Source organism: Heptranchias perlo, chromosome 32, assembly GCF_035084215.1.
Source record: "Heptranchias perlo isolate sHepPer1 chromosome 32, sHepPer1.hap1, whole genome shotgun sequence".
Lineage (NCBI taxonomy): Eukaryota > Metazoa > Chordata > Chondrichthyes > Hexanchiformes > Hexanchidae > Heptranchias > Heptranchias perlo.
In genome coordinates, this window is record NC_090356.1 from 20,760,938 (window position 1) to 20,774,064 (window position 13,127).

General features: G+C 43.5%; 1 long non-coding RNA gene across 1 annotated transcript; it reads right to left on the bottom strand.

The window, feature by feature from the left end:
- Window positions 1-215: 215 nt before the first annotated feature.
- LOC137301151 (uncharacterized) lies at window positions 216-12,021 on the bottom strand. The gene is made up of 4 exons (XR_010958232.1): window positions 11,857-12,021; window positions 8,007-8,210; window positions 955-1,024; window positions 216-480 (listed from the first exon to the last, which is right to left on the bottom strand). It is a non-coding gene; the product is annotated as an uncharacterized lncRNA (long non-coding RNA).
- Window positions 12,022-13,127: the final 1,106 nt, after the last annotated feature.

Below are 13,127 nucleotides of genomic sequence, written 5' to 3' on the forward strand. Positions count from 1 at the left end.
GACAGATGGGGAAGTGTCGTTGTCAAATAAAATATCCCTCCATTTTCATTAAGTTCAATGCGCTGCTGTCGCTGGGAATTATAGCTGCCTTTGAATGTGTTTAATGCTGTGTTAGTGTTGCCAGCTCCCGATGTGTTTTTTTTAATGGGTTTTCCTGGCCACTGATCTTAGTGAATCTGGCAAGCTACAGAGATGGTGCTGCCAACGGTGTACAACTGGTACATTGGGATTAGGTGGGACGAGCATGGCATCAAACCAGTCCAAAAGCAGTGTAAACGGAACAAATACTAGGGTACTTACCAGGGATGAGCAGTTCTCATTAAAAGAATTTGATTTGTACACACAGATGCTTTTCTATATTATATTACAGATGACATCTTTCTGAGTCAGGTTTGGAATAATTATACCCGTTCAATTAAAGAGTGATTTTTTTCACAAATATTCTATCAATGGCTTTGATTGAGAATCACATTGAAGCTTCTGAGGGAAAAAAAAACACACTGGTCACTTGGAAAAGTTATGGGGATCAATATATTCTTGACGGTTTAAGCTTTTGATAAGTAAAACATTAGGGAAATCTTATCAGGTGTCACATTGTTGGTGGAGCCTTGCAGGCAGCCAGGGCATTTTGGAAAATCGCACACTTTTCCAATACACGTTGGCTCCATGCAAGGTCTCTTACATTTGCCCTGTTATTTAACCGCTCCATGGGTAAATACATCTCCTGATGTGGTAACAAGCCATACGGAGCTTTAAAGCCCTGTCTGTGCTGACTTAACCGATCTCAGCAGGGGCAGTAGTTGGGACTCTACAGTTGGCCCTTACTTCTTTGGGGGGGGAAAAAGTCGGCTGGGAATAGGTCCCCACTGGAAAGTGCATGTATATGGATAGATCTGGCTCAGCTGTAATGCCTCTGTGGTTAATGGTCCACCGGCTCTCACTGTTTAGACTCACCTGTACAGGAGGTCACTTTGGGCAGTACTGGTGGGTTCCGATGGAATTATACCCCAGCAAGAGTCAGCATCTTCAGGAAAGAAGGGGAGAGAGAAATTAACAATGCATGTCAAGTCTCAGCTTGGTTCAGTGGTGGCACTCTTGACTTCTGGGCCAGAAAGTTGTGGATTCAAGCCCCAGTTCAGGACTAGAGCACATAATCTCGGCTAACACTTCAATGTAGTACTGAGGGATTTTTGTTTTGTTGAAGGTACTGTTCTTTGGATGAGACTTAAAACCAAGGTCCTGTGCAGGTACATGTAGAATGGTACATCTATGGCAATTTTTTCTGAATTTCCTGTGTTCATCCATCACTGATCCGTAACCAACGCCACAACAACAGATTATCTGGTCATTTATCTCATTTCTGTTTGTGGCACCTTGCTGATCACAAAATGGCTGCTGTGTTTGACTGCAGAATAACAGTAATTACACTATAATTCAATGGCTTTGAGGCACTTTGGGACATCCTGAGGACATGAGAGGCTCTCTATAAAGCCAAGAACTTTCTTTGCTACTCATAGTATAAATTCTGAAAGATTGGGGGGTAGAATTTCTGTGAAGGTTCTCTCGATCTCCTGCTGTAACTTTGGGTGGAAGCCCTGGAGAAACGGCGAAAGCAGCTGTTTATCTGGAGTTTCTGCTGAAGTTATGACAGGAGGTTGGGATGACTCCTGTGGAAATGCCGGGCGTTTAAATTAAATGCTTCTATTTTTGCATTTTCTAATGCATGCCTTTGTTACCTCCAGACGCAACTATTTCAATGCTCGCCTGGCCGCCTCCCACCTTGACCCCTCCGTAATCTTGAGCTCATCCAAAACTCTGCTGCTCGTATCCTAACTTGCACCAAGTTCCGTTCACCCATCATCCCTGTGCTCGCTGATCTACATGGCCTCCCGGTCCGGCAACACCACGACTTAAAAATTCTCATCCTTGTTTTCAAATCCCTCCATGGCCTCGTCCCTCCCTATCTCTGTGACCTCCTCCAGCCCTACAACCCTGCGAGATCTCTGCGCTCCTCCAATTCTGGCCTCTTGCGCATCCCTGATTTTCATCGCTCCACCATTGGTGGCCGTGCCTTCAGCTGTCTAGGCCCTAAACTCTGGAATTTACTCCCGAAAACTCTCCCTCTCTCTCTCCTCCTTTAATACGCTCCTTAAAACCTCTCTCTTTGACCAAGCTTTTGGTCACCTGTCTTAATATCTCCTTATGTGGCTCGGTGTTAAATTTTGTCTGATACCGCTCCTGCGAAGCGCTTTGGGACATTTTACTATATTAAAGGCGCTATATAAATGCAAGTTGCTATTGTTGATTTACAATTTTAAATCTAGACTTTTTTTAAGCAATTGAGGGGGCCCAGCAACATTTGGTTGTCTGGTTGTGACTAAAACACAGATTCTTGTAGAATAGAAACTGTGACCAGTCTTAATTTCAGGACTGAAAAAAATGGTTTGGCGGAGATTAGTTTTGTGTCGAGGTGTCCAATTTCTGAGTTCTCTTTAAACTGACCTACTGGCAAGTTTAAGCATCAGCCGAGAAACTAGAACTCTCCCTTGCCCTGGTAGTGAACCCTTCTCCGCATTCTGTTTGAGGCTTTGGGCGGGGGGCGTTGGGGGCTGACAGCAGCCTGCTGAGGCAGTGAGAGGGGAAGAGTCCTGGCGGCCGGGGTCACAGCAAGGTTAGCTAAATAACGGATTAATTAGGAGAAACGGCACCTGGCCTCACCGTGAACTCTTCACCGGGCTAACCTGTACATAACCTGGCCAAGAACAGGTGGAGAGCAAGCAAGTCAACCTCAGCTCCAGCCCCAGCACTGCCGGCCTGAAAGGGAGCTTATTTTTTTAAGACGCATTGTGGGGGGGGGGGGGAAATGGGGGAAGAGGGTCAGTTCTTGAAGGCCACCAAGGAAAGGGCTCATTTTATTTAGATCTTGTACTGGAAAGCAGCCATCCTCTGCTTATTAGATTTTCTTCTAAGTTCCGTCACCTTTCCTCTAGCTTTGTGTATCTAATGCTGCATTTATACTCCAGCAATTTGCGGTTAACATTTCCATTTTCTATTACTCTGAAGGCCAGTCTCCAAAATACAATGTATACACAACACCAGATTAAGCAACTGAGACTTAGCTCAGAATATAACACTATGTCAGTGATGTTGTCAGGAACACACTTTAAGGTGATATTTTTATTATTGGCAAAAAAATGACTTAAGGGTTCCACCCAAACCAGTAACCTGTCATCGTCCTTCGTTGACTGGCCTGCTGTACACTTTCTGTTTATCTTGATGTTCAAGTACCTTGAACCTAAACAAAAACGGGAAATATTGGAAATTCACAGTAGAACCACTTTGCACTGACGGCTGCACCCCTGAAACTCGAGAAACCGTACAATGGAAATAGAAACTTAAAGGACATGTTTACCCCACATTGAACCATGAATTATTACAGTTCATGACAAGTCCATTGAGTATTTTTTGTGTATGTTTTCATGGTGATGTATAATTGAAGTCTCAATCATTTTCACTTATTCCACCCATCTTTTCTAATAGAATCCAGTGTATGGGTGAGTGTCTGTATTAAGGGCTGTGTGCATTCCTGCGACTCTGAGCACTGTCCATTGTTTGCACACTATAAGAAAGGGTCAAATATCTGATAATGGAATGGAATATTTTAGTGAAGGAGCATGGAGACAAATCTGAACTCTGACCTTGGTTACTTTGCTGCAGAATGTATTATATTCAATGACAGATAAGCCTGTTGCTACTCAAGAAAATTTCTAAGTTAGATTAGATTTCTCAAGATATGGGGCAGAACTAATTAATTTCTAGTATTAGCTATGTCTGAAATGATTATTAATCAATTCAAATTTTAAAAATTATTTGCGCCCATTTTATATTTAACTTCTTCTTTCCCCTTTGTAGTCACCGCCGCAGTACCTCTAGAATGTAGAAGGACCAGGTGTAGTCTTTCATGATCATCAACTGCTCTCTGAATAGCTAACCAAAGACTACACAATTCTCAGAGGACCAGTTAGCTAACCTGAAACTTACCTGTTACAAGATATGGGTTTGCATTAACCATTGCTTCCTCGCCTGGGGCACCGGACAACTTCTGCCTGTCTCGGTGAGGCTTGTGGTTAGTGAGGTGACACAGTTAACAGACTGACAGACATAACTTCACAACTAATATTAACATGTTTAAAGGGTCAGGTAGCCCTGGGGCTTCAGCTTCAATGGTTTACTAAAAATAACAAAAAGCAGACTCCAATATGGTACTGAGCTATACGGGCCAGGAAGATCCCATGTTCATTCCTCAGTCTATGTTGAGCTAATTGGTCTTAGCACCTGTGAGGGAAATAAAAATCAGTGAGGGTTACTCTTCCATTGCTGGTCTGTGTTTGTCTCCCCGTTCCATAAAATACCTTGGGATGTCTGCTACGTTGGAGGCATTATGTTAAGTGCATGCTACTGTTGTTGAGTGGTAGACATTAATCTTGGAATGATGTATGGATAGAACATAAGAACATAAGAAATAGGAGCAGGAGTAGGCCACACGGCCCCTCGAGCCTGCTCTGCCATTCAATCAGATCACGGCTGATCTTCAACCTCAACTCCACTTTCCCGCCCGATCACCTTGATTCGCCTACAGTACAAAAATCTATTGATCTCAGCCTTGAATATATTCAATGACTCAGCATCCACAGCCCTCTGGGGTAGAGAATTCCAAAGATTCACAACCCTCTGAGTGAAGAAATTCCTCCTCATATCAGTTGTAAATGGCCGACCCCTTATCCTGTGACTATGTCCCCTAGTTCTAGACTCTCCAGCCAAGGGAAACAACCTCTCAGTATCTACCCTATCAAGCCCCGTCAGAATCTTATATGGTTCAATGAGATCACCTCTCATTCTTCTAAACTCCAGAGAGTATAGGCTCATTCTACTCAACCTCTCCTCACAGGACAAGCCTCTCATCCCAGGAATTAATTTAGTGAACCTTCGTTGCACTACCTCTAAGACAAGTATATCCTTCCTTAGATAAGGAGAACAAAACTGTACACAGTACTCCAGGTGAGGTCTCACCAAAGCCAAAATTACGGTTGAGAAAGGCATGGATGTTAGGGAACTTGGGGAAATAAATAGTGATGTCTTGAGGAGTGTACATATTACAGAGAGGGAGGTGCTGGAAGTCTTAACGCGCATCAAGGTAGATAAATCTCCGGGACCTGATGAAATGTATCCCAGGACGTTATGGGAGGTTAGGGAGGAAATTGCGGGTCCCCTAGCAGAGATATTTGAATCATCGACAGCTTCAGGTGAGGTGCCTGAAGATTGGAGGGTAGCAAATGTTGTGCCTTTGTTTAAGAAGGGCGGCAGGGAAAAGCCTGGGAACTACAGACCGGTGAGCCTGACATCTGTAGTGGGTAAGTTGTTAGAGGGTATTCTGAGGGACAGGATCTACAGGCATTTGGAGAGGCAGGGACTGATTAGGAACAGTCAGCATGGTTTTGTGAGAGGAAAATCATGTCTCACGAATTTGATTGAGTTTTTTGAAGGGGTAACCAAGAAGATAGATGAGGGGCTGTGCAGTAGACGTGGTCAACATGGACTTTAGCAAAGCCTTTGACAAGGTACCGCATGGTAGGTTGTTACATAAGGTTAAATCTCACGGGATCCAAGGTGAGGTAGCCAATTGGATACAAAATTGGATTGACAGAAGACAGAGGGTGGTTGTAGAGGGTTGTTTTTCAAACTGGAGGCCTGTGACCAGCGGTGTGCCTCAGGGATTGGTGCTGGGTCCGCTGTTATTTGTTATTTATATTAATGATTTGGATGAGAATTTAGGAGGCATGGTTAGTAAGTTTGCAGATGACACCAAGATTGGTGGCATTGTGGACAGTGAAGGTGGTTATCTAGGATTGCAACGGGATCTTGATAAATTGGGCCAGTGGGCCGATGAATGGCAGATGGAGTTTAATTTAGATAAATGTGAGGTGATGCATTTTGGTAGATCGAATCGGGCCAGGACCTACTCCGTTAATGGTAGGGCGTTGGGGAGAGTTATAGAACAAAGAGATCTAGGAGTACAGGTTCATAGCTCCTTGAAAGTGGAGTCACAGGTGGATAGGGTGGTGAAGAAGGCATTCAGCATGCTTGGTTTCATTGGTCAGAACACTGAATACAGGAGTTGGGATGTCTTGTTGAAGTTGTACAAGACATTAGTAAGGCCACACTTGGAATACTGTGTACAGTTCTGGTCACCCTATTATAGAAAGGATATTATTAAACTAGAAAGAGTGCAGAAAAGATTTACTAGGATGCTACCGGGACTTGATGGTTTGACTTATAGGGAGAGGTTGGATAGACGGAGACTTTTTTCCCTGGAGAGTAGGAGGTTTAGGGGTGATCTTATAGAAGTCTATAAAATAATGAGGGGCATAGATAAGGTAGATAGTCAAAATCTTTTCCCAAAGGTAGGGGAGACTATAACGAGGGGAGAGATACAAAAGGGTCCAGAGGGGCAATTTTTTCACTCAAAGGGTGGTGAGTGTCTGGAACGAGCTGCCAGAGGCAGTAGTAGAGGCGGGTACAATTTTGTCTTTTAAAAAGCATTTGGACAGTTACATGGGTAAGATGGGTATAGAGGGATATGGGCCAAGTGCAGGCAATTGGGACTAGCTTAGTGGTATAAACTGGGCGACATGGACATGTTGGGTCGAAGGGCCTGTTTCCATGTTGTAAACTTCTATGATTCTATGATTCTAGTAAGACTCCCTTACTCTTGTACTCCAACCCCCTTGCAATAAAGGCCAACGTGTCAAATGCCTTCCTAATTGCTTGCTAACTTTTTGTGTTCCTTGTACGAGGACACCTAAATCTCTCTGAACACCAACATTTAATAGTTTCTCACCATTTAAAAAATATTCTGTTTTTCTATTCTTCCTACAAAAGTGTATAACCTCACATTTCCCCACATTATACTCCCTCTGCCACCTTCTTGCCCACTCACTTAGGAACATAGGAACAGGAGTAGGCCATTCAGCCCCTCGTGCCCGCTCCGCCATTCGATAAGATCATGGCCGATCCGTGACCCAACTCCACACACCCGCCCCCGGCCCATATCCCTTAATACCCCTGGTTGCCAAAAAGCCATCCATCTCAGATTCAAATTTAGCAATTGAGCTAGTATCAATTGCCGTCTGCGGAAGAGAGTCCCAAACTTCTACAACCCTTTGTGTGTAGAAATGATTTCTAATCTCACTCCTGAAAGGTCTGGCTCCAATTTTTAGACTGTGCCCCCTACTCCTAAAATCCCCAACCAGCGGAAATAGTTTCTCTCTATCCACCCTATCTGTTCCCCTTAATATCTTATAAACTTCGATCAGATCACCCCTTAACCTTCGAAACTCCAGAGAATACAACCCCAATTTGTGTAATCTCTCCTCGTAATTTAGGGCACTAGCCAACTGGAATACTTATCCCTTTAAGAGACTTTTAGTCACAATCACATGATCTTAAAGGAGTCCTTTCACTACGACACAAGGGTAATGTCAGTAGCCGCCCTCTTCATTTTTTGACTGCTTGTTAGGTTAGGACCCACTGAGATCTAATGTCACATCACCAGCCGACTAGTCCACCAGTCCAGAATGGAGGAGGTTATCAAGTGCCAAACGTCTCAAAATGAGAAGTGATCTACTGCCCTTCTTTTGTTATCGTTCACACATCATATGTAAATACACATTCTTCCCTCCTCCCTATATTTTCAGTATTGAAATCAAGATCCATTGCAGTCTATTGTTACATTTGATTCTTTCCCAGGATCTCAGAACTGTGGAACTCTCTCCCTCCCTCCTACAAGATAAAGGTAACAAAAACAGAAGTGGTCACCTCAGCTGCCTGCTCCATTCCAACAGGACTGGCAATTGTAAGTTAGCACCTCTTTGACTGGTAAATGCAAGTCCAGCTATTTGTCTCAATGTAACATGTGCCCCAGTTTGACAGAAAGTGAGATTACTTACCTTATAGTGCCTTCCTCATTCTTCAAATGAAGATGTTTCAGACGCTGCAAGACATACCCTCGGTTTGTTTTTCAATTGAATGAGCACGAATGTAAAATTCTCTACCTCGGATCTTCCTTTTTTTAAAAAAAATCCTCATCCAAATTCCAATTCTCCCTGGATACAGGCGTGGTGCCGGAGCATTGGAGGACTGCTGACGTTGTACTGTTGTTTAAAAAGGGAGAGAGAGGTAGACTGAGTAATTATAGGCCAGTCAGTCTAACCTCAGTGGTGGGCAAATTATTGGAATCAATTCTGAGGGACAGGATAAACCGTCACGTAGAAAGGCATGGAGTAATCAAGGACAGTCAGCATGGATTTGTTAAGGAAAGGTTGTGTCCCACTAACTTGATTGAATTTTTTGAGGTGGTAACAAGGAGGGTCAATGAGGGGAATGCGTTTGATGCAGTCTACATGGATGTTAAGCAAGGCTTTTGACAAGGTTCCACATGGCAGATTGGTCAAAAAAGTACAAGTTCATGGGATCCAGGGGAAAGTGGCAAGTTGGAATCAAAATTGGCTCGGTGGCAGGAAGCAAAGGGTAATGGTCGACGGGTGTTTTTGTGACTGGAAGGCTGATTCCAGTGGGGTTCTACAGGGCTCAGTACTAGGTCCCTTGCTTTTTGTGGTATATATTAGTGATTTAGACTTAAATGTCGAAGGCATGATTAAGAAGTTTGCAGATGATACAAAAATTGGCTGTGTGGTTTATAGTGAGGAGGAAAACTGTAGACTGCAAGAAAATATCAATGGACTGGTCAGGTGGGCAGAAAAGTGGCAAATGGAATTCAATCTGGAGAAATGTGAGGTGATGCATCTGGGGAGGGCAAACAAGGCAAGGGAATACACAATAAATGGGAGGATACTGAGAGGTGTAGAGGACATGAGGGACCTTGGAGTGTATGTCCACAGTTCCCTGAAGGTAGCAGGACAGGTAGATAAGGTGGTTAAAAAGGCATATGGGATACTTTCCTTTATTAGCCGAGGCATAGGATATAAGAGCAAGGAGGTTATGCCAGAACTGTATAAAACACTAGTTAGGCCACAGCTAGAGTATTGCGTACAGTTCTGGTCACCACATTACAGGAAGGATGTAATTGCACTAGAGAGAGGGTACAAATGAGACTTACGAGGATGTTGCCAGGACGGGACAATTTTAGCTATGAGGAAAGATTGGATAGGCTGGGGCTGTTTCTTTGGAACAGAGGAGGCTGGGGTGAAAAAATTGAGGTGTGCAAAATTATGAAGGGCCTAGATAGAGTGAATAGGAAGGACCTATATCCCTTAACAGAAAGGTCAATAACCAGGGGCATAGATTTAAAGTGATTGGTAGAAGGATTAGAGGGGAGCTGAGGAAAAGATTTTTTCACCCAGAGGGTTGTAGGGGTCTGGAACTCATTGCCTGAAATGGTGGTAGAGGCAGAGACCCTCATATCACATTTAAAAAGTACTTGGATGTGCACTTGAATTGTCATAATCTACAAGGCTACGGACCAAGTGCTGGAAAAGTGGGATTAGGCTGGGTGGCTCATTTTCGGCCGGCGCGGACACAATGGGCCGAATGGCGTTTGTGCCGTAAATTTTCCATGATTCTATCAAGGGATATGGGCATCGGGCAGGAAAGTGGAGTTGAGGTCGAAGATCAGCCATGATCTGAGTGAATGGCGGAGCAGGCTCGAGGGACCGTATGGCCTACTCCTGCTGTTTCTTATGTTCTATGATTCTAAATTATCATCTCCATGCGGTAAATCTCCAATCTGGAGGTTGGCTGCTTTAATGGCAAATATCCTTGATTCATGCTCTCCGTTAAAGTTTAGTATGGGTAAACGCACAGTCTGTTTCCAAAGTCCTCCTACAATGGATGACGTTGACTTTTCTGGAAGGTTCTTTCACTATGCATTCCAACTGCCCACAGATCGTTTACTTCCCCCTCCTAATGGTTTGAAACTAAGTTTTCATTCTCTTAGTGATGCTGTTGATCAAGACTTTGAGACAGTATTGACTGCTAGCATAACCATTTTATGGCCTCCACCACATATTACAGGCGATGGACAATGAGATACAATGCTTTGCCTTGCCTATGACTCACCGCACGATGAAACACTGATCTTGTCTGTACTATCAGGAAGATGTAGCACAGAGGCCAGGTATTTGCCACATACAAGGCAGGAAGGAGTAGTAGAGAGAGAAAAGCAGGTAGACCCTGCACTCAGAATGATACACCTTAAAGCAGCTGGCTAGATCAATGGTGACAGAAGCCCACCTACTCTTTCAGCCTGAAAAAAGGAGAAATTAAATACTTTCAAAGCATTAAGAGTGATTTTAGAAGAGTACAGTAGCTGTTTGATGTGGGCAGCTTACATTATACCAGTTCCCTTACAATATTGAGTGCAGTACTTAGCTCAGAAAAGCTTATTTATAGCAAGGGTGGGGCACAGAACTTGGAATTACAAGATATAGTGCATTACAACAACAACTTACACTTATATAGCATCTTTAACATATAAAGAACATCCCAATGCACTTCATAGATGTGTGAGGAAAACAGATGCTGAGCCAAAGGAGAGAGATTAGAAGGGGTGACCAAAAGCTTGGTCAAAGTAGTGGATTTTAAGAAGGATCTCAGAGTGAAAGGGGATGGAGAGGCATAGAGTGGGAATTCCAGAGCATTGGACCTAGGTGACTGAAGGCAAAAGGGAGAAAATGCACAAGAGGCTGGAGTCAGAGGAACAGAGAATATGTTGGGTGGGGTGGTGGGTTTAGAGCTGGAGAAGGTTATAGAGAGGGGCGAGGCCATGGAGGGCTGAAACTATAATTTCGGTTGAATTAATGTGATATGGCGTGCATATAAAGTATAAATTCAGAACATAACTGAAGTAGCTGTACTCAATTCAGAGGTAGTCTGTCATTAAGATGAAAAATGCTTTGTTGAGCAGTTGGATGCAGAAATGCTATTTCAGGGATCGGAGGGGGTCACTGAGTCTCTCTGCTGCTAGATAGGAATAAGTTGTTAAGTGTCAGACTGAAGCAGGCGGGTGATCCATCATGGCTGCTGGTGTAACAAACGCAGCCTAACCTTGTCCTGATCCTGTTATTTCAGTCTAACATGGGCTCAGGGGTAAATGGGCCATGAACTGTCACCCCTACCCCCTGGTGAGGGGTCAGCCTGCCTGACCTCATGAAACTGCCAATCAAAATGAGTAATGGAGAGAACATGAACCTAGACAGAAACATGTTCTAACTGGACAAGACTTCAGGCACATCTTTGGGTTCCCCAGTGAGAGACTGTTACAGATTTAAAACTTAACCCAATACAGTGCCATTCCATTTAACTATGCTTTGTGTGATAAGCCACTTTTATTTTAAAAATTATTTATAAAAAATCTCAAGATTAATTTGTCGCATTAGTAAATAATTTAACATGATTAACTAAATGGAGAAAAGGCACAGTTTTGAATTAGATTTATAAAACCCAACTTTGGCATCATTCCTTGGTTTACCTTGCCTTCTCTCCAGTGCTTGGGAGGAAGCTTTCCTTTGTGGAAAATCATACACTAACTTACAAAGAAGTGCATGTGATTTTACCCAGGAGGAAATCATTCCCCTTAATGGTGTCCTGTACAATCAGCTTTGCCCTTCACTAGAGTGTGAGGACCTGCAGATTTCTCCAAAAGAGTGCAGTTACGATAGAGGGAGTATCTATCCCCTAGAGGGCATACTCCAGGGAGTATGCAGGGATAGGTGTGAACTGTAACGGAATATTATTCTTGTTATTTAGGCTGTCAAAAAACACAATCGTATTTCCTCTTACCCCACTGTGTCTCCTCCCCCAAAGGAGCAGTCTGTTACTGGGATGTGCTTTCACAGGTGCCGGCCATCCAGTACCTCGCCCAATTAGACATTCTTCATGCGAGCCGAGATGGTGAATGTTGGCAGGATATGGGAGGCATCACAGCCAAGTCTGATCTGTCCTCATCCGATGTCCACACACGTATACTTTCCAGAAACATTGGCTGACTGTTTCACTTCCTGACCCAGTGGTATTTAAGCCAATGGTAGTGCCTCGATTACTGCCCCCAGCTGAGATCACCGAGATCAAAGATCAAACCTGGACTCCATTCCACAATGGGTGGTGTGTTACCAACTGAGCCATCAAATCATTCCCACACGATTTTCTAAGTGGTTCCATGTTACATATTCTTGGAGTGCGAAGTTCAATTGCAATTAGAATCATTATGTTATCTACATTCCAACAGGCACAGCTTTCTTTGTTTAATCCATGGATCAACAATTGCATCAGAACCTTTTTGGAATCATTCTCTTCCCAACAGTGCGATAGAGCAGAAGGGAGAAAACAGTGAAAATGAATGCATACTTTTGCTGGAGTGGGAATGTAAAACAGGCAAGTTATTTTTTTGGGAGAGCAGGTACCTTTTCTGCTCCCAGGCCACCGCCAATGTTTACTGTAATCAGTCAGCACCCAGGTGCGATTCTCCCTTTAAATTCCCCCCACCTCCGCTGGGAGATGCTGCATTCTCTGCTTAATGCCTACCTGCTCATTATGGTTAGATCAGGAATAGAGTGGGAGTTGAAGCTGAATCCATCCCCAGTCCATGGCCTTGAAGGTTAGGCAAATAGGTTCTAAATGAGTAAATAATGATTCCTTTATTAACACATTTATATAATAAATAATAGACACCTGTTTCTCAACCACCTTCAGAGGAGTAGAGGGAATCTTTTAATTTTAGAGGCTTTCTTCACAGCCTATGGTAAGAAATCAAACTTTTTTAAAAATGACAACCGTAATATACACTGTAAAGGAATGTAAGGCAGGAATGCAGTCTTTGAGTCCAAACGATGGTCACAAATGTTGGTTTAGGGCATCACGAGAATCCCGGGCGCTGGATTATTTGACTTGTAATCACTAATAAAAACTGTTTTTTTGAGTTGGCTGAGATGTTAGCAAGTACAAAGCATGAATAGACTGGATGTGTTAAAACTTACTAAAACTATCTTTAAAATGTTTATGCAGGAGGAAGAGGGGTGGCAGGAGAGGATCAAATTCTGGAGGAGAGGCTCGCA